The sequence below is a fragment of the Lycium barbarum genome, chromosome 10 (assembly GCF_019175385.1).
Source record: "Lycium barbarum isolate Lr01 chromosome 10, ASM1917538v2, whole genome shotgun sequence".
Classification (NCBI taxonomy): domain Eukaryota; kingdom Viridiplantae; phylum Streptophyta; class Magnoliopsida; order Solanales; family Solanaceae; genus Lycium; species Lycium barbarum.
The window spans coordinates 12842238-12863715 of record NC_083346.1 but is presented as its reverse complement, the minus strand read 5'-3'; positions in this window follow the sequence as shown (position 1 = coordinate 12863715).

Here is a 21478-nt window from a genome sequence, read left to right as displayed (position 1 = left end):
GCATCCTGCATAAGTTTAAACAAACAACATTTAGTAATGATATTTTAATTGCTATAAGATATATAATGTAAACGGTCAGATAAGTTACCTTGGAGTTTCCTCAATGCGTTTAAGTAACACATGAGCAGTCATGTTTATATCTAGATTAAAATGATCTGCTCGACTTTGTCCCATATCACAAGTGTGCTTCGGGTGGAATTTTGTGATTTCCCACAGACCATCCGGCTTAGCAATTCCCCGAAGCAACCACCGACAGCCTTGAGTATGTCGCTTACAAATCAGCCTACATACCGATCTGTTTGAGTCATCAACCTTAAACTCCTGCATATCCTTTACACAATACATTCTGACAGCCCGTTGCAACATCTTTTTTGATGTGAACTGCATTCCCTTTGCAGTGACGCATTCATCAGTCTTGGGATTTTTTGGTTCAATCCACGTTTTTTGGTGACTTTTATAATCATCTCTTGTGAAGAAAAAAGCATCCTCACGACCTTGTAGACTGTCAAGATATGGAATATAGTCAGAATGCCACTACATTGGGCTGTCAGGAATTGGGTTTTCCGCCATCGGAGGTGGTATGTGGTGGTGAGTTGGTTCTGGTTGGTAGAATGCGTATCTTCTTCATCCCCATCACTATCTTCATCATCGGTTACCTCTGCATTATTAGCTGGTTCATCGCCGTCACTCTCTAATATATCCACAAAACTTGGATAACCAGCGCCATCTAAGAAAGGCCTCCTCCTACACGATAGATTGCATATGTTAAATTCTAAATTCACAAATATATATATGTGTATATTAATTATTTAGCATCTAGGTGTTGAATCTACACATATTGATTATGAGCATGGTGTGGAGAGTGATCAATTCCACCAAACTGAGAGGACTGCCTTTCATCCACAGGTGGTACCACTGGCGAGTTTTGATAATAATCAGTTCCACCGAACTGAGAATTATTGTAATAATCAGCTCCACCGAACTGAGAATTATTGTAATAATCCGCTCCACTGGACTGAGAGTTCTGATAATAATGACTTTCTCCACTAAATTGAGATGACTGCCCAATATTACTCGTATCAGGTCTATAACCCCTACAAAAATTTTAAAATGGTTAATTACTAATACATACAATAAACACGTGCTATTGCACAAAATAATAATATAAGAATGCATATTTACCAGCGGCACCTGGCCACTCAAAATACCCCCATAAGACATAAAATCTCCATACGTGTTAGCTTGACTGGGCTGTTCTTGCGGAGCCTCTCTGGGTATCTTTTCAACATACATCTCCAGAACATTAAGGGCGACTAAATGTTTTAATTCTTCTTGAGCATTCAAATAATCTCTTAAAGAATCAACATCATTGATATAATGCCTACCATAAAGCACTATACCATTGGAAACTGATTGTGGATATCTGCCTGTTATAGAGATTTCATACTCATCTGTACTAACCTTCATTTTTTCATATATGTAAGTGATAACGTCCAAATCCACCCTATTAATTAGAATGGGCACGGTCGTATGCAAATATATTTACCCAACTATGAGTCGGGGTCGAATCCCACAGAGAACAATATGTAGGCGATTAGGAAAAGTAGGAATTTTCACCAATGATAGCTAAAGCCAAACGATGGATAATATTTTGGGTTTGTTTGAGAGAAAATTATAACTAATGCAAAAATGTAAACAACCTAGAAAGCAAGTAAAATGATCAATGGCCACAAGCATGGATACAAGGGAGACTACGCTCAAGTAACGATCCAATGTATTTCATGATTTACAAATAATGGTGAATTTATATTACTTAGCCTCGGATAATGACTCTAAATTAGCTTCTTCCAAAGACTAACTAGACTACCTAATTGAATATCCCTAAAGCAATTAGGAGCATTAAGAACACCCGAATATGGCTACAAGTGGTGTCGCCTATTCCTAGGTCGATTTCCATTAGATGAGGGTTAACGCCCCAAATTCTTGTTAATTAATCTTTCCCAATCCCGAGTTTGCCTCTTCCAAGTTTAAACCGAAATAAATGGGCAAGTCTTAGGGTTAGCTACTCCCTTAAGAATCATTCAAAATGAGATTAATTAAAGAAACAATAACTCACTTCATTAGGAATAAAATCATTCAACACATAAGCAAAACAAGAGATTCAATCCAAACTTAAACAATATATACTTCCATAAACAAGGTTCAAGTATTGAAATGAAATACTACACACATAAATATTCAATACCAAACAAGAAATTGAAGAAAGAATTAAGAATATCTCATTAAAGTGCTTCCAATCTTCTCCTCCAATGTGTTGGTGTGAAACCCTAGCCTCCAAGGACTTGTGTTGAGCCAAAGATGATCATGTTTTGTTGCCCTAAGCCTCTCTTTATGCCCAGATTTTTCCAAGTCAAAACAATGACAAAATATGCCCCAACTTTCAGTTTTTGCAGTTCTGCCCGTTTTTTGCAGTTCTGTCCCGTTTTTGCAAAACTTTCCAGTTTGGACAGTTTTGCAAAACTGTCCCATTTGGCCTCTTTTTGACTAAAATTTCACTTGGTTTCTTCTGATCACTTCTAAATCACATAAGACCTGTAAAATAGATGTAAATGATATTAAATACACTATTTTCTCAAGCAAATATAGCAAAAATATAAGATTAAAGAAGAGATAAGTTGGTAAAATACCAACTTATCAGTAAGTGACTAGTGATTCATAAGACATTTCAACTGGACATTTAACATGAACGTTTGGTCTTTTATTGTAACGAACTTTACTATTATCATCAAAGATAATACCATCCCAATGTATTGAAACCTTAACTGCTGGAATATCTTGAGCCATTTTTTGTAGGAACTTAAGATAGGTTTTTTTGAATGACTTAAGAGACATAAACTTATGAAATGGATGAGTTTTTACCTCGTCCAATATTCTTCTTAAATAGATTCATATTCACCCCTATTGCGCACAAGAACATTGCGTAATATGAATTTAATTCAAATAAACGGTTAAAAATGCAGCACTGTGCTGTCAAATCGGATCTTTAGGTGTCATAAAAAAGCTGAAATTGGCATGCATGATGTGTTGTCCAATCATGTCCCATTGCGCACAAGAAAATTGCGTAATATGAATTTAATTCAAATAAACGGTCAAAAATGCAGCATTGTGTTGTCAAATCGGTCCTTTAGGTGTCATAAAAAAGCTGAAATTGGCATGCATGATGTGTTGTCAAATTATGTCCTATTGCGCACAAGAACATTGCGTAATATGAATTTACTTCAAATAAACGGTCAAAAATGCAGCATTGTATTGTCAAATCGGCCCTTCAGGTGTCATAAAAAAGCTGAAATTGGCATGCATGATGTGTTGTCAAATCATGTCCTATTGCGCACAAGAGCATTGCGTAATATGAATTTAATTCAAATAAACGGTAAAAAATGTAGCATTGTGTTGTCAAATCGGTCCTTTAGGTGTCATAAAAAAGCTAAAATTGGCATACATGATGTGTTGTCAAATCATGTCCTATTACGCACAAGAACATTGCGTAATATGAATTTAATTCAAATAAACGGTAAAAAATGCAGCACTGTGTTGTCAAATCGGATCTTTAGGTGTCATAAAAAAATTGAAATTGGCATGCATGATGTGTTGTCAAATCATGTCCCATTGCGCACAAGAAAATTGCGTAATATGAATTTAATTCAAATAAACGGTAAAAAATGCAGCACTGTGTTGTCAAATCGGTCCTTTAGGTGTCATAAAAAAGCTGAAATTGGCATGCATGATGTGCTGTCAAATCATGTCCCATTGCGCACAAGAACATTGCGTAATATGAGTTTAATTCAAATAAACAGTCAAAAAATGCATGACTATATATAACATGATTGACAAACAACTAGTATTCACTTTAAAACGACTTATCATGACATTCTACAACTAATTTGGAAATCTTGATTCTATTACATGTTTTACCCCAGCAAAAATATATGAAGCAATGGGTGGCACATGGGAACTAGATGATGATGATTTTCATTAATCAAATAACTCTAACAAAAGATTCAATCAAGAATACAATAAAACAATGAGAGAGAAGTGGAATTGGCATGTTAAGGAGGCTGAAGCATTGGAGCAAAAGTTAGCTTCAATAGGGCTTAAACGCCCAAAAAAACGTGCTATGTCAATGCCTCGCAGAACTCCACAAGAGTTTAATTTTGCTCTTAATCGTTTTCGCGAAGAGAACAATCGGATGCAAATACGTTACCATAGGGTAGAATATGGTATACAGGGTAGCACAAGATTTAGATCCAAGTGGAATTCGGACTGTGAAATGTCCGATGAAGATTAATATTTTTCTTATAATAAGTTAAGTAGGTAGGGTCATAAAGACCCTTCCCACCTCCCCCCTCCACTGAGGGTACTTGGGGGTTTGCAACTATATAAGTAGCCCTTTCTTTTGTTATTAGACTACACCATATTCAATGTCGAGTAGTAGAAACTCAGCTTGGTCTTTACTCCTTCCAAAAGAACCAAATAGCAGTGATGATGAGAGTTCAAATCATAGCAGTTTTTCGAGTGATACCAGTGATTTCAAACTAGACGAGCTAAATCCGCACCTTTTTGTAGAGCTTAATGATGATTTTTACAGTGTGAAATATTCAGATCCACGAGAATATTATTACGGTTTACGCCGAGAAAGGTCACATCGGATTGCCGAATCAGAACGTCTTGTTCGTGACTTGGAAAATCTCAACGCTCCAATCCCAACAAGGTACTCACTAACCATGCCTCGAGTAGGTCCAGCAACTTGTGAGATGGCCGTATAACAGATTAGAAAAGAAAACAACAGAATGCTGGCAAGAAGTTGTAGATTTTACATGCTAAAGTAGGCTGAAGAACAAGCATCATCAACCGGTAGAGAACTAACATCTCCTGAAAAAAGATGTGTGTTAAGAGACCGCCAATATCGTTCTGAGGACGATATCGAAGACTTCTATTCTGATGATGATTACGGTCTATTTAGGCTTACTGTCTTAGATTATGGGTCATTTAAGTTTCGGACTAAGGCTGTTAATTTGTATTTTTATTTTATGATGAAGTCATAAATTTGAATTAGTTTGGCATGTTTTTAATTCTTCAATGTTTATTATTAAAGTCTATTATTAATTGACAATTTCACAAATAAACACAAATAAATTAGTACATAAAATGTGCGGATACATTATAGGGGAAAAGGTACAACTTGTAAAAAACATAATCCATAGAAATATTAAACTTAATAAACAAAATACATGTAAATAATGAACAACAACAATATAGCACAAATAATCTTCCACAATTTAAGTTTTTCTTACAAAGCCATTTTCTCGTGTTGAGCCTCTCTAAGTTTAGCCTTCAACAAATTTCATTTTGTTTTCGGAATCGGTGAGTAACACCTCTAAACCTTCAATTTTTTCTTCAACTTCCACAAGCTTAAATTCTGAGTCCAACTTAGCGGTATCTCTAGAGATACGTGAAGTCGCGGTATCTCTATCCAAAATTGGATTTTTAAACTTCGCCGCCACCATTTTATCCACGTGAATGTTATCTTCCCACCGAAAGTATTTGCAACCACCCATATCCTATAAACATTATAAGAAAATCAGTTTTTTTTTAAAGTAAAATAGATGGATTGCGTGAAGAAAAAAGCCACTAAAAATGTAAAAACACTTACTTCGGGCACTTTACAACGCCAAAAATGACGACCCGGATTATCTTGGGTCTTTGATGTTTTTAGTTTACAAGAATAACTGCATTCGCAAATATCAGGTTGTATAGCAAACATTGAAGTTTCAAAATATTGAAACATGTTTTTGGAAGTGCAAAAGTGTGTTGAAAGGGTGAAGATAGAGGAAATGAAAAAGGAGAGAGTGCATGCAGTGGGTTAGGGTTTTTAGGGAAGGGGTTTTGATGTGCCGTGAATTTTGGCACATTTTATGTCTTTTTCACTAGAAGTGTTGCTTGTTTTTAAGTGTTTTTACATCGTTTCTTATGTTATTTTGGTGTTTTGTAGGATTGGTTGACTAAGGAACGGAAATGATAAGAAATGCTGAAAAACGGACAACTTGGAGCAAAAGGACGGTCCGTAACTCGAGTTACGGACCGTAACATGATCCGCACCAGAGAGGAAGATCCAGATACGTGCCGCTATAAAGGACGGTCCGTAACTCATGTTACGGGCCGTAACGTGTACCACAATCTAAAGGAAATTTCCAATAAGAAGCCTAAGTAGTGTCACATGTTACGCCCAGAAGGACGGTCCGTAACGCAGGTTACGGGGCGTAACATCATGGCGTAACGCATTGGCCACTGAACACTGAAGCCATGATCCGCTGGAAGATACGGACCGTAACCTGTGTTACGGTCCGTCGCAAGAAGCCGTAACGGTTGACCTATATCAAGCTGACAAAGGACGGAAATGAAGGACGGACCGTAACCTATGTTACGGTCCGTAACGATGCCGCGAAAGGGTGTTTTTGTCCAGAACTTCGGCGCCATTTTTGGCCCTATAAATACTTAAAGTTAGGTTTTTAACATTTATTCTGATCTTTTGGGAGCATTAACTTTAAGCCTTGGATATTTGTGAAGTGGTTGGAGCATTTAAAGCACCAACTTCACCCTCATTCCACATTGTATTAGCATTGTAAGTACATTATGTTAACTTTTAAGCTTTCTTTGTTAACCAAAATGATGAGTAGCTAATTTTAATTCTAAGGTTGTGGACCCCATGATGGATATTATGTGAATGGGTTTCTACTATTGATATATGCTTAATGGCTATTTGTATTTATTCTATCTTTGCGCGTTAGCATTGGGTAATGATTGCAAGCATTAGCCTAAGCCATTATACTAACTTTTCTTGGGAAAGAGAGTTAGTATTGGTAAGATTGAATAACAATGACTCGGGGCGTTAACCCTTGTTTAATAGACTAACTTAGGGATAAGAACAAGTCTAATTGACATTATTAGTCGCTCTTCGAGTTCAACTCTTTCACATTTGGAAAAATCATAAAGAGGAAATATGGCCTAACTGTTGGGAAACACTAGGAAGTCCTTGAGAGATCAAGTGCATACTCTTAGAACAACCATTAGAAGTATATTACATTGAAACCTGAAACATAATATCTAATCAAAGTGGGGAACACAACCTTAGTCTCTCTCTCGTATTAAGTGAAATTCAAGTCAAAGTATTTAATTACATTACACAACAAATATTTCAAACTATTCGGAATAGGATTAAAGCCTTTAAAGACTAGTATCGCATACAATTAGTATCCTTTTCTCTCCATATTCCCTGTGGGATTTGACCCCAACCTTGTTTGGGTTATTACATTTGACAAAGACCGCCTTACGCCACTCATAGGTGTAATTTGAGCGTATTAAATTTTGGCGCCGTTGTCGGAGAATACGATTTTGAAATTACTGATTGTTGTGTACTTTTCTTTAAAATATTTTCTATTCCGTCACACCTTGTTTGCTGTTTTGGTGAACTAGGTGAGCATGGCAGGAAGACATAATCGAAATCAAGGAAACTAAGGTGGTCTCCAAGTGAACCCACCTGCACAAGAAGAAGAGGAAGATGAGAATATATTTGCGGAATTCATCAATGAAGATGATTATGCTTCTGTTATGGTCCCTCCTAGGACTGGAAATGCTACTTTCAAAATTGATAGTTCTATCTATCAACTGCTAAAACTTGAAGGTTATTTTCGAAATTCTTCGGAGGACTGTCCACTCCGACATTTGAAGAACTTCCTGCACGTATGTGCTCAACAATCTTAAGGTGCTGTTTCTGCTGATGCACTTCGGTTACGGGTCTTCAAATATTCCTTGGCTGGCCAAGCAAGGGAATGGTATGAAAAGCTTCCCAGCAATTCTATTCATACATGGAGCGAGCTAGCCAATACATTTCTAAAGAAGTGGTTCCCACCGAGGCAAAAGGCTGAACTTCGAATAGCTCCCAGGGGAACAATTATATTCGGAATGGGAGCGGTTCAAGTACTATTTAGCTCAATCTCCAACTCATGATTTTCCGGATGCTATTCTCACCGAGAAATTCTACAAGGGCTTAGATACAATGAATCAGATTGTTGTCAATACTGCCGCGAGAGGATGCTTCATAGACAAGTCATTTATCAACATCACCCGTTTTCTTGATAAAATCACCACCCACAATCAAGCTTGACATTCAACTGATAGTGAGAGTCTCTCTTATGGTAGTCCATCACTAGCTGCTGTTGCAAAAGAAAACCATGAGAGAGATCATGCCTTTGCTCAATTGCAAACCACGGTGGATCTATTATCAAAGAAGTTGGCAGAAAAGGATGCACAAGGGGTAAATGTTGTTGAGGAGTTACCACCTCATCCACAGGGGATGTATCAAGTCCCTGTGGGGAGGTACCAAGATGGGCAACAACATTATGAAGATGCTAATTATGTCAACAACTCCCAAGAGGGTTATCAAAGGCAAAATTATCAAGGTCCGGGCCATCACCCATGGCAAAAGCCTCAACACCAATTGCAAGGGAACAATTATAGCAGAAATGATCAGGGAAATCCAAATCAAGGGAATTACAATAACAACAATTATGGCAACAAGAGCTCTAAACCCTATATTCCACCAAGGGGGCAAGCATCAAGTTCCCAACAGTGGAGAGACAATTCAGCTAGCAACTCTGCTAATGAAGATTCTGCGGAGCTGAAAAGTATGATGCAGAAAATGCTAATGAATCAGGACAGAACTGAAAGTACAATAAAGGGAATGTCTCAGGTTCAACTATCTTATTTAGCTGTCATTCAGAAGCTTGAATCGCAATTCAGAAACCTTTCCAAAGAAGTGCATACTCCTCAACGTGGACAACTACCAAGTGATACAGTTCCAAATACGAAAGGTAGTGGGGTAAACTCTGTGGAGCATGTAGATGTTATTAGCACCCGAAGTGGAAAAATACTTCAAGGTGCTGATAAAAAGGTGATTGATCTTGAGCCAATTATTGAAGAAGAGGCACAACCTGATGTATCTGATGTTATTGTGGAGGAAGAAACAGAGGAAGAAGTCCCTATTATAGCTGAAGAGGAGCAAAGTCTTGATAATCTCATGGCACAAGGAGGAAAACATGAAAAGGGGAAGGCAAAACTTTCTGGCGCTCTATGTCCTTTGACTCAAATGTTCAAATCTTTACCGCCTTTTCCTCAAAGGCTAGTGAGGAAAACAGAAGATGACAAGTGTTTGCGATTTTATGATCAACTCAAGCAATTGACGATGAACATTCCTTTCATGGACGCTGTCCAAGAAATGCCTGGGTTTGCTAAGTATTTGAAGGATCTCTTAACAAAGAAGAAAAAGCCATTGAAACACGACACTGTGGGTATCACTCATTGCGTCAATGCTATTATTTCCAAGACCACAGTGCAAAAAAAGGAAGATCCTGGAGCATTCACCATTCCATGCACTATAAGGCATCAGGATTTTGCCAAGGTGTTGTGTGATAACGGGGCTAGCATAAATCTTATGCCGCTTGAGATTTTCAAGAGATCAGAATTAGGGATACCAAGGCCCACTACCATGAGGTTGCAGATGGCTGACAGGTCGATAAAAAGGCCAGTTGGGGTAGTTGATGATGTGCTTGTTCAAATTGGGGAATTCCTACTACCGGCAGATTTCGTGATTTTTGACTATGCTGTTAATCAAGAAATTCCTATTATTCTGGGGAGACCTTTCTATGATACAAGGAGGGCTCTTATGGATTCAGAAAAGAATGAAATCAAGTTTTGGGTTAACGACGAGGAGGTGACTTTTCACGCCAGCAAGGGTATGAAATTGCCTAGTCTTTATCAAAGTATTTCAGTCATTATTTCTTTTGATGTGGTGGATGAAGCGGTAGAATTCAAGATGGAGGAAGAATGCTTGGGTGAAGCATTATCGGCCATCTTGGTCAATTTTGATGCAGAAGAAATGGAGGGATATATTGAGACGGTGAATTCACTCACCGGTCTGGGGTCTTACTCTTATGAGCCCAAGAAATTGTCTCTTGATTTAGAGAATCGAACAACTCCTCCAGCAAAACCGTCAATTATTGAGCCACCGAAGTTGGAGCTCAAGCAACTTCCATCCCATCTTAGATATGAGTTTCTTGGAGCAAATGCCACTCTCTCAGTTATTGTGTCATCACTTCTGAATGAGGGCCAAACTCATAGACTCATCGCAGTTTTGAGGAAACATTTGAGAGCTTTGGGTTGGACTATTGCAGACATCCGGGAGATTCCCTCCGGAATTTGTGAGCACCGAATTCAGTTGGAAGAGGAATGTTCACCAAGTGTTGAGCATCAGAGAAGATTGAATCCACCGATGCAAGAGGTGGTAAAGAAAGAGATTATTAAGTGGCTAGATGCTGGGGTGGTTTACCCGATTGCCAACAGTCCATGGGTAAGTCCAGTCCAATGTGTGCTAAAGAAAGGGGGCATCAGTGTTGTCCCTAATTCTAAAAATGAGTTGATTCCTACAAGAACTGTCACCGGTTAGAGAGTGTGTATGGACTACAGAAAGCTGAAAACTGCATCTTGCAAGGATCATTTCCCAATGCCTTTTATTGATCAAATGCTTGATCGGCTAGCTGGAAGGTCTTATTATTATTTCTTGGATAGGTACTCAGGTTACAACCAAATCAACATTGCATTGGAAGACCAAGAAAATACTACTTTCACTTGTCCCTATGGGACATTCGCTTTTAGCCCAATGCCATTTGGTCTTTGCAATGCCCCAGCTACTTTCCAACGATGCATGATGTCCATATTCTCTGACATGGTTGAAAACTTTCTTGAAGTCTTCATGGATGACTTCTCTGTTGTGGGAGATTCATTCGATGAATGTTTAGACCATCTTGATCGGGTGCTACAAAGGTGTGAAGAAACCTCGTTCTCAACTGGGAAAGGTGTCATTTTATGGTAAAAGAGGGAATTGGCCTTGGCCATAAGATTTCTGAAAGAGGGATTGAGGTTGACCAAGCCAAAATCGATGTGATTTCAAAACTCTCTCCACCCATCTCAGTAAAAGGGGTTCGGAGTTTCTTGGGGCACGCCGGATTCTATAGAAGATTTATCAAAGACTTTTCTAAAATTGCAAATCCAATTTGCAAACTCTTGGAAAAGGAGTCCAAATTCAATTTTGATGAGAAGTGCATCAAGGCATTCGACGAGTTGAAGTTAAAATTGACCTCATCCCCTATTGTTGTGTCCCCGGATTGGTCGTTACCCTTTGAATTAATGTGTGATGCCAGTGGTCTTGCAATTGGCGTTGTGCTTGGTCAGTGGCTTAACAAAAACTTGCACCCAATTTATTATGCCAGCAAAACACTAAATGGAGCTCAATTGAACTATACAGTAACAGAGCAGGAGCTACTTGCTATTGTTTATGCCTTTGAAAAGTTTCGGTCTTATTTATTAGGTGCCAAGGTAGTGGTTCACACTGACCATGCTACCCTGCGGTACTTAATGGCTAAAAAGGATGTTAAGCCTCGGTTGATAAGATGGGTGTTGTTGCTACAAGAATTTGACTTTGAAGTCAAAGACCGAAAAGGGTCAGAAAATCAAGTGGCTGGCCATCTCTCCAGACTTGAAGCAGTAGGAAGACTGATTGATGTGCTAGATATTGATGACACTTTCCCGGATGAAAGAGTCTTGGCAGTCTCCAGTGATGTGGCACCATGGTATGCCGATATTGCCAATTATCTGGTAACTGGCATTGTTCCTGAAGATTTGAAGGCATATCAAAAGAAGAAATTCTTGAGAGATTGTCGACAGTATTAGTGGGATGAGCCTTACTTATTCAGGACTTGTGCAGACAATATGATCAGAAGATGTGTGGCTGAATCTGAGGTGATGGATATTTTGAAGGCTTGTCATGATTCTCCGGTTGGTGGGCATCACAGTGTAAATAGAACTACAACCAAGGTGCTAGAGTGTGGCTGCTATTGGCCAGCCATCTATCGTGATGCGAATATGTTGGCATGTTCTTGTCATAAATGTCCGCCATGGCACAATAGGTCGGAAGCATGAAACACTGATGAATTTTGTGCTTGAGGTGGAGCTCTTTGATGTGTGGGGCATTGATTTTATGGGGCCCTTTGTGAGCTCATATGGCCTGAAATATATTCTTGTTGCGGTGGATTATGTCTCCAAGTGGGTGGAGGCGGTGGCCTTGCCTAACAATGATGGTAGGAGAGTCATTGATTTTCTAAAAAAGAACATCTTTACTAGATTTGACACTCTTAGAGCTATTATTAGTGATGGTGGTTCTCATTTCTGCAACAAACCATTCGCTGATCTTCTTGAAAAATATGGCATCCATCACAGGGTTGCCACTCCATATCATCCTCAAACGAGTGGTCAGGTTGAAGTCTCCAACAGAGAGATAAAGAGCATCTTGGCAAAGACGGTCAATGTGAATCGCACTGACTGGTCCAAAAAGTTGGATGATGCTCTATGGGTATATCGCACAGCATTCACAACGCCTATTGCGACTTCACCGTATAAGTTGGTATTTGGAAATGCATGTTATTTGCCTATTGAGCTTAAGCATAAGGCCCTTTGGGCATTGAAAAAGCTGAACATGGATTGGCATGAAGCAACAAAGCTGAGGTTGTTTCAAATCAATGAGATGGATGAATTTAGGTACAATGCCTATGAAAGTGCAACACTGTACAAGGAAAAGATGAAATACTATCATGACTCGAAGATCCTCAAAAGGGATTTTCAGCCGAAGGACTCGGTCTTGTTGTACAATTCGCGCCTAAAGTTCTTTTCGGGCAAGCTAAAGTCTCGATGGTCCGGTCCGTTTGAAATTGTAAGTGTTTCCCCAAATGGAAGTGTCATTGAGGTGAAAACCGAGGATAGCACTCAGACTTTTAAAGTGAATGCACAAAGAGTGAAGCACTATCATTGGTGCATTGATGATGGTAAAGTGGTTGATCGGTATCGTTTGAAATACGGTTCCTGAACTGGGAATTGAGGTATCACGTCGAGCCGTGACGTTAAACCAAGCGCTGTGTGGGAGGAAACCCACATTTACCGCTGTATAAGTACTTTAAATATCATATTTCCTTTGTTTCTTTTATGTTTTTGATGTTTGCTGATGTGGTAAGATTCCGAGGACAGAAGAGGCCAAAAGAAAGTAAGTGCTAAAGTTTGCAATGAAAGAACGCTCCACGTTACGCCCCGTAACTCATGTTACGGTTCGTATAATGGAGCGTAGCAAGATGAAAAAATGCAGCAATCACTGAAGGATGAGGGAAAAGTGTTATGGTATGAGTTACGGACCGTCGAATCGCGTTATGGACCGTAACACATGAGCGTAACCTTGACAGAAATCTAGGAAACCACTGGAAAATTTTCACCCGTTACGCCAGGTAATACGGACCGTAACACGAGTTACGGTTCGTCGGTTGTATTGCCATGTCATTAATGAAAAATGAAAACGGGGTCGTTTGGGTAGACTGTAACACGAGTTACGGCTCATACCTTGTGTTACGGTCCGTAACTCAAAGCGTAACGGTCGAGCATGTTTAAATACATCACCCGACGGTTATACTCCCATTCAAACGACACATTTCCCTCTTTTTAACTCCCCCCCCCCTCCTTCATAACCTCCCTCATCCTCTCTTCATCTCCCTCTCACCATCTCTCCACAATTACCTTACCATAGCTGTTGATTTTTCTCGTCAAAGTCCATTGCTGTTTTAGTTTAGTCTCAAGTTTTCGTCCAAGCATCGTCCACGATCAGGTATGACAATGTGTTGAATCTCTCTAGTATTTCATCTATCGATAGGATTTGTATGATCTTCCATGATTAAATTCGTATACCGTGCCATGTACTTATGATTTTGAATCCCCATTGAATAATTGCGCGGGATTTAACAATGGTGGGGGGTTGGGTTTGGTATGATTGTTGTTTGAGAGACTCGTCTCCCACTGGGTCGGAGGGCACAAGGACATTGTCTCCCACTGGGTCGGAGGGCATCCCGATTGAAAGTTTCATTTGTGAAACTACTAAATTGGTTTACCCGCCAACTGTTCGATAAAAGGTTTCAAAGAAAATTTGGATAAATCCGGGTGAAGTCTGAGTAACCCGAGGTATGTGAGGGGATCAACTGGTGTTTTAAACCATACCCCAAGGAGCATAAAGTTAAAAATCTTAGCCTCGTTCTTAAACGGGAAAGTTTGGCTACGCTGAGAATCTGTGCAAAGTTGCCCGACGTTCAGTGTTCTGGGCCGTAACGCGTGTTACGTGCCGTAACACCCCATCGTAACACTTATGATTTCCATGAAAACTTTCTGGAAATTTGGGTGACGTTACGGTAATCTGTTACGGACCGTAACACGTTTGACGGTCCGTAACACCTATGATTTCCACAAAACTTTCTGGAAATTTGGGTCACGTTACGGTAAGCTGTTACGGACCGTAACATGTATGACGGTCCGTCGAACGTGTTACGGTCACTATGTTATAAATGAACAACATGGTTTACGGTTGAAGATACGGCCCGTAACACCATCGACGGTCCGTCGACCGTGTTACAGTGCATGAGCTAATTGAAGTCCTGAACTTCAACCAGTAAGTTGTATAATTGAAACGCTTCTTGTGTATCATAGCTAACTTTACCTTCAACAGGTATGGGTAACCCAAGGTAGGGAAAGAAGGTTGCACCCAAGGTTGCCGGCAAAGGAAAAGGTCACGGTGCAAGCAAAGTAACCTCACGGTTGCGCGATGAAGATCAACTCAAAGACACAAGGGCTACAAAGAAGCCCGCTGCACCTAGCAGGCCAGCCTCACCATCCAAAAGTTCCTCCTCATCTGATGAGGAGGGTTCTTCTAGTTCGTCAAGCCATAGTAGACCCAGGGAGGCTGTCACACCACCACACCGGCCACAACCACCCATTAGACAGCCTACTGCGGAGGAGCGCGAACAAGAGCGCGAGCAGGAAAGAAGAGAGACTGACATCCGGATGAGGGCTGTGTATGAGCAGGACCTCCGGTTTTCTGTGGAGGGGTATGAAGAACTGTACAAAAAATGGTGTGAGCTAGCAAAGCATGAGGGGCAAGGCCCGAAGAGAAGTATTTTCGAGGAACGGAACGTCAGCTTCGATGGTCTCGATGGATATCCGGGCATCCGTGACACTCTCCGCTTCCACAAGTTAGAGTTTTTGAAAAACTCTGTGGGGTCCTACATACCGGCTCTTGTTCGGGAATTCTACGCTTCTTATGGGGCTGCTGTATTCAAAGCACAGAAAAAAGGGTAGCGCGTAACTCAAGTGCCGGCCATGAATGAGGTAGTAGTGCACAGAAAAAAGATTGATGTTTCTCCGATGGCCATCAATAAAGTACTATTCGGGGAGGATTATATTGCGCCTACAGTGGCGGAAGAAGGAGAGTTTGTCTACAAAATTGCACAGAAAGATACAATCTCAGTCAAAAAATGGGTGGTCTCAGTGATTGCACGGTCGGCAGAACCCGAATGGGCAATAGTGCCAAAGTTGACAGCCACTACGAGGATTTGAAAAAACACCCTCACACCTGAGGCAAAGTTTTGGTGGCAAATTGTTCTGTTCCGTATCCGTCCTACCCAGGCAGATAATTATTCGACCCCGGCCAGAGCTGTTCTTGTGGCTGCCCTTATGTCGAGGTACAAAATCAACATCGGAAGACTGGTAGCCGCAGATCTCCGGGAGAGAGCCACACAACCAGCCACTTCCCTGATTCATCTATATTTGCTCACGTTCTTATGCCTGCGCGAGGAACCAAAACCCCTCCCCTTTATCGACCACAGTGTGATCGCCAGGAGTATCTATGACATCACAACGGGCAGAGATAATATGTTGGGCCAAGGTACAATGCCATCTGCCTCATCTTCTGATGTGCCGAAGGGGCCAACGGGATCAGATGTTCTACCCTTAGCTATCATGGGTGCTGAGGCAACTGCTGCGGGTCAGCCCATAGATTCTGAGGCTCCATCGGCTGACTATGCTCCACAGCCCATGCCAGCTCCAGCTCCACCTACTTCGGGTGGTCCCACCTCTTCCACTGAAGCGAGCCCAGCACCGGCTCAGCCCATATCGGGAGTCCCACCCGAACTTGCGAGAAAGATGATGTCACGACCCAACCCCGTAGGCCATGACTAGTGTCCGTGCTGGACACCCAAACGTACCCAATACCCCAAACCAGCGTATTGTCAAAATATATTAATATAAAGGTTAGTTGGCGCTACTAAATATCACAGATGAACAAATTTTGCACGTGGAGGCCGATAAGGCCATCACAGATCATAACAACCCAAAACATATATAGAACCCACACAATTATGTCTACAGACCTCTACGGAACATAACAGAATCATAAGACGGGACAGGGCCCCGTCGTACCCTGAATAATGTACATATACACAATAGCAGCGGACTGTACCAAAATATAAGCTCTGGACATAAGAGCACTCCAAAAATAGCAGAATAGATGTCCTAAGCAGGCGGGTCAGCAAACCTGTCGTCAGTACCTGCGCGGCATAAAAACGCAGCCCCCGAAGAAAGGGGGTCAGTACGAAATATGTACTGAGTATGTAAAGCACGGAACGTAGTAAACCAAAATCATAATCGAAGCAGAAGATACAGAAAATGAACTGAATATCCAAATTAGCAAAATGCTAATCATATAGCATAAATAACACTCGCTGAAAACATATGTCGTACCTGGTCCCACTACGGAACAAGATCATAACCGAAACAGAACTTACAAAGAAGTGAGTGTAACATTCGAAGTATCAAATGCATATTTTCAAAACATGAGGAGTGTGTACAGAAACATATACCATATCATATCCGGCCCCTGCCAAGGGACTCGGCAAACAGAACGTGGCCACCCCCCGATGCTGGTGCCACAACATATAAGGAGCAGAATAGGGGATAACCCCGTAACATAACATATCATATCAGATGGCCATATCAGATCATATCATATTAGAATGTGTGTACATGGCACAGCATACTCCACAACCCATGTACATATATACCTGCCCCCTCACATCGAGGCACGGCGAACAATGCAGTGGAATACGCTTGACAACATATCCTGGCCCGGGCTCAGTGTGGGAAACATTGAGGCATCCACGAATGGAGTAGTGAGAAACTAAATGCAATAAAAATATCATAGATTTCCAGAGACTCAATGAGGCATATCGAATGACAAATCAAATCAATGAAGTCGGACGGAACCATAGTAAGTGTATGTCGTATGTCATAATGAGTTCGGAAGAATAACCCTTCTGAAATCATTTTCATATTCCAAAATAGCTTACCAAACCCGAGGGAATCACTAGAACAATTTTCCTTAGTAGTTGAAAGGATAGTTAAAACATTTTATTTCATATCGTTCGAAAATAAGGCAATAGTACAAATAGGAGCTAAACGGGAATAGTGGGAGACTAAATGCAACCCAACATATCGTACCTTTACATAGACTCAATAAAGTATTTAAAATAAGTATCATTAGTAGTTGGAAAAGTAGTTAAGACGTTTCCTTGAAAATCGCTTACAATCAAGTTACAAATTACCATAAGGGTAAAATCGGAAATAGTGGGCCCGCCTCGGGACAAACAAAGCGGCGGGCTCAAATTACGTATATTAAGCTTATGGGGTCACCTACAGAGGTCTTAGGGATATTCCATAACTTTCTAGGCAGTTTGGAGAAGTTTGCATAATTTCTCAATAAAGCATACTTAAAGGGTTCAATCTTATTGAATGAAAAAGTGACAATTTCAAACGCAGATTCCGAGAGACAGAATATTTTCCGAGGCTCGAATCCGACCCTAGTACATCTAGGACATGCCAAAAGAAGAATCGGGATAGCTTTACATACCTTTCTTGCCCTTTACGCTTGCCAAAACTCAAATCCTGTTTCGTCCAAAACCTACAAATGGTCACATTTACCAATTTACTATTCATAAGACTTAAAATTTCAACCTTAACCAATTCTTGTCTATAAAAATTTGGGCAGCATCTCCCTATACATATAGCGCCCCCGAGAATTCAACTCGGCCAAAACAATCAACAACAACCCAACAACAACACCAACAACAACAATAATCACTACAAAACACAATATAACATAATTATTCATCTTTCCAACATCATGTCGTAACCTTCATTCCAACTTCGTATTTTCAAATCAATATCGACATTTTCATATTCATTACTAATCAAGATCATTACAATACAATTCGGAAGCATTTCATATCATTTCTACAAAATATTCACATGATATACAAAATATACAAACTTTCCACCAAAGTCATAATTCATCCAAAACTTCTAATATTCAACCCACATATCCATAACATATTTCCATCTTCCAATTTCATCAACCATAATCATAATTCACATCTTAACAACTTCATTTCTATAATATCACAAAATCATTCTAAAGTGACATAATCTTCTACATTCCAATTCAATGCTAACTTAAGCCATTTAACCTTCATTTACATCATAAGGTTCACCACAACGCAACTAACACATTAAACAAAATTAATCCATTTCCATTCTACTTCTATACACCACATGGCTATATTCCATATTTCCAACCTCAACCAAAGTCATTCAACTTCCATTTCCAATATGAATTCCACCATAACCACAACTAGAGTACAACATAAAATTCAACCCATATTACCTATACAACAATATACATATATGGCCACTTACATATATACACACCCACTTTGCAAACTTCTATATTTCCATAAATTCTACTCATTTCTACATACTACAACACAAACAAACCTTCATAACATAAGAAAAAGGAATTGATTCTTACCTTGTTTTTATGAAAGTAGAGAATTCTTCAACATCTTATTGTTCCCATGCTCCTCTAACTCCAAACAAAATTATATTCGTGATTATGCGTTGCCCGGACTTCGATTAGTACTTCGTAGCTTGAAATTTCACTCACAATCCTCACTTTTATGTGAGATTTAGGCCCCTTTTTGTTGCTGAATTTTCTGGAAAATTTGAGAAGTTTTTAGATGATAAAAATGGGGGTTTGCCCCTTTTTATAAGGGCTGAAACGGCGTCACTGTAGCTACAGTACTGTAGCAGTGCTGTAGCGGTACTGTAGCAGTGCTGTAGCAGTGCTGTTTCTGCGCGACAGTTCAGTTTGTAGCGTCTATAATTCTCTACTCCGACGTCCTATCGATGAGTGGTTTGTTGCATCATAAACTAGACTTGACGAACTTCATTTTAGGCTTTTGAAACGCCTTAAAACTCCAAATATGCATAGAGATATACCCCTCCAAATTTGACTAAAAATCTGTCCAGCATTTCTCAAATTTTCGTCGAACTTATTTTCTTCAACTTGCTCGATCTCGAAATATTCCGAAACCCTCCATACATGATATTTATCACTTATTATACATGATAATGACCATATTCTTGTGTTTTAAAATACTCTTTCCCGATTACGACTTACAAGATCATAATCATCCATTATTTAAACAATATACTTAATAATGCCTCATTCCTCATACTCCAAAGTTTTTTTTACCTAGTCGTAACTCGACATTCTTACATTCAAATTTAACAGTGTTTCTCCGAAGTACGGGGTGTAACAGATGATTTTTAACCGAGAGAATTTTGGGATAGTGGTCCTGCAAGCAGATAGAACAGATAGGCAGGTCAAGCAGATTATGACCGAGCTGAAATTGTACACAAAAAAGGCTATTGATGCGGCGTTAAGGTCGATAAAAGAATAGATGGCTGATAACCACCTACAGATCCACTCTCGGATAAATGGTATTGAGAACAGAATGACGGAGTTGACTAAGACACACCCCGCTGTGGAATTGGGGACTGTTCAGAGTGAGTTGTGGACACTAATGGATGATGTGCAGAAATTGAAGGCATAGGAAGTGGCTGTTGTGACGGACCAGATTACGAAAGTACACACAGAGTTGGTACAGAGCTTATATCAGCCGGTTCAGAGTCTACTTGGGGATGATGAGATTGAGAAAACGGTCCATGAGGAGCAGGAGGAGAAGTTAGAAGAGGATACCAACTCTTTGGCTAAAGGGAAGCGCAAGAGAGTCATGCTAGATGATGAAAACCTTGATCCCATTCTCAAGAGTCTTGATCCGTTTGATGCCATGCGTCCACAGAATGAGGAGGAGGAGCGGCGAACATTGAAGAAGATCTGACATGAGTCCCGGTTGAGTTCTGACACCACTGGAGCGACTTCTAGCTCAGCCCATCCCATTGAGCCGGCTCACCATTGCTCCTACCTCCGAGGTTATCCAACCTCATGATGCTGCAGCAGATCCAAGCACTTAATGCGCTCCAGGGTGGCCCTACATTCTATTGATGGATTATATAGATGCCTTGAGGGCAATGCATGTTTCTAAGTTGGGGGTGTAGGGTAATTGCTGGTATTGTTGGTATTGTTTTGGTATCAGATATTGTTTGGTATTGTTTTTGTTTTTGTTGGTATTGTTTTTATCTTAAATTGTGATATTAAGTATGTGTTTAGGACGTTTTGGTATCGGATATTGTTTGGTATTGTTTTTGTTTTTGTTGGTATTGTTTTTATCTTAAATTGTGATATTAAGTATGTGTTTAGGACCATCTTCGGCTGTTTTTACCATGTGTTGTTTTCCCGAAGAGTGTTATTTTATGTTGAACCTGGCATGTTTAGGATGTTTAGTTAAAAGTAAAGTAAGGATGACTTAAGTGGTGGTGGTCCGTGTTTTCTGGCATATCTAAAAGTGCTTTACGAGTCAATGATATCCCTCCGAAAAATAATTTGTGATGTACATCAAGAATGGGTTGTTGATATTGACATGTATGGTTCTTTTAATGACATTGCAAATAAAGGCTGTCCATGTGTGTGAAATATTCAAACGGAAGTCAAGTCAGAGTATTAAAACAATCCTTATGCCATTGTGTTGTGAGTTCTTAGTTTCTATTTGTGTATGATGCTTGTAATCTAGAACTTGCCCGGTTGGTCGTGCGTGAATTCGAAGGAGAGTTTGATTGTGAAGTGATCTTAGGCTTTCTTTGTATTGACTCCAGAGCCTGTTTATCTTAAATGAGCCTAGCCTGTACAGAAAATGATCCCTAGTCTCCCATTTTGAGCCTATAGACTTTTTCTTTGATTAGCCGTTAACTAACCTACACCCCTTCTGTGAATAAACCTATTTGGCACCAAGTCCCTCCTTGACACTAAAGAATGACAAAAGAGGCTAAAATCCTAAGTTGGGGGTGATAAGTGAAAGAGGTGGAAAATGAGGCCAAAGGCCTGTTGGGGGTGATCGTGAGTATTGCGGGGCATGATTCGGTGTGGTTAGAATAGATATGAAAATAAAAATAAAAATGGTGTATATATATAGATATATATATTTATATAGATATA